Source organism: Haliaeetus leucocephalus, unplaced genomic scaffold (assembly GCF_000737465.1).
Source record: "Haliaeetus leucocephalus isolate CR32 unplaced genomic scaffold, Haliaeetus_leucocephalus-4.0 Scaffold61, whole genome shotgun sequence".
Lineage (NCBI taxonomy): Eukaryota > Metazoa > Chordata > Aves > Accipitriformes > Accipitridae > Haliaeetus > Haliaeetus leucocephalus.
In genome coordinates this window covers 1856479-1857786 of record NW_010972497.1, presented here as the reverse complement: position 1 = coordinate 1857786, position 1308 = coordinate 1856479, and the positions used below count along the sequence as shown (strand labels likewise).

The following is a 1308-nucleotide window of genomic DNA, read 5'->3' as shown; positions in this document are numbered from 1 at the left end:
CGGGGCCGGGGCCGGGGCCGGGGCCGGGGCCGGCGGCGCTGCCCTTTTGAATGCCTCCCGCAGCTCGGAGTGCTGGCAGGGCGCTGGGAGCGCCAGTGAATGTAGCCCCGCAGAGCCAATGAGCTGGGACCGGATGCGATATATCCTCTGGGACAACAACTGCTCTGTTCCTCCTCAGATCCACATGACGCCATTTACTGCTGCTTTTGCAGAGAGATCACCCTACCTCCTCCGGAAAGAAAAAGAGAGAGAGGGAGAGAGCGAGCGAGCAGAAAAACGCCGAGCCCCTACAGCTCACATCTCAAATCTTCCTCCTCCTCCTCCACCTCCTCCAAACACACAACAACAACCACCACCACAAATCCGCTGCGCTCCCAAAACACCCCCCCCCCGATTGCAAACCACAGAGCTGCCTGCAACACACACACGCTCGCAGAGGGAGCGAGAAAGCTAGAGGGAGAGAGGGGAGAGGAGCTTGCAGCCAGCAGCTTCTCAGCAGAACGGCTACATTGCACAGCTGCTTTTTTGGAGGAGCTCAGTGGAAGAAAGCTCTGGGATTTTATTTTAGATCCACTTTATTTTGTTTTCTTTGGCTTTCCCCTTCCTCTTGATCATTTGCAACAGCAACAAAAAAAGTGACTTGGTATTGGCGATTCGGCCTCCTGTTCATTGAGGAAAAAAAAGGAAAGTGTGTGTGTGAGAGAGAGAGACTGGGTGATTTCTTTTTAGGAGCAAAGAAAACCCACCCCGAACCGGAGAGGTGTTTTTATCATTATTATTATTATTATAGTGTATACGCGCACACACGTATTTATAATCGATCCGGGGAGAGGGACCTAACTTTGCTCTGGACTTTTTTACATGGTGATCATTCTTACTCTAATTTGCAAGTTGGACTAAAGCAGAGTTTGGAAAAGAATTTTTTTTTGCTTTAGGGCTGGATTTATTTGCAAACCGCAGGAAGAAGAAAATACAAGAGAGAGAGGGGTTTGGTGCAGCGCCGCGATCACGGTGAGAGCCTTTTCCTTCTTTGCAAAACAAGCTTTTCAGTACCCCCCCCCCCGGTTGCTCCAAGAAAACTCGTGGAAATGTTTGAGGCCGATCCCTTTTCCATTCGTACAGGTTCTCCCTCTCCCCCCTTCCCCTCTCCTTCCTTTCCCAGAGAGGAGCCGGAGGTGGGATTTCGGAGCGGTTTCTCTCCGGGGGGGGGAAGCTCCGCTGGGGTTTGCGGGCTGCGCCGCGTTTGCGCCCCGCCGGGGTGCCTCGGGGGCGCGGGGGGCGGAAGGCTGCGCGGGGGGCGGAGGGCTG

At 54.0% G+C, this 1308-nt stretch overlaps 1 protein-coding gene across 1 annotated transcript in view; it reads left to right on the top strand.

The window, feature by feature from the left end:
* Positions 1-434: 434 nt before the first annotated feature.
* The window catches only part of SPRY2 (sprouty homolog 2 (Drosophila)), a 6200-nt gene continuing 5326 nt past the window's right edge, over positions 435-1308 (top strand). Inside the window, exon 1 of the mRNA XM_010578319.1 lies at positions 435-1011. The gene's annotated coding sequence lies outside the window, so the exon portion shown is untranslated. The remainder of the gene's footprint in view (positions 1012-1308) is intronic.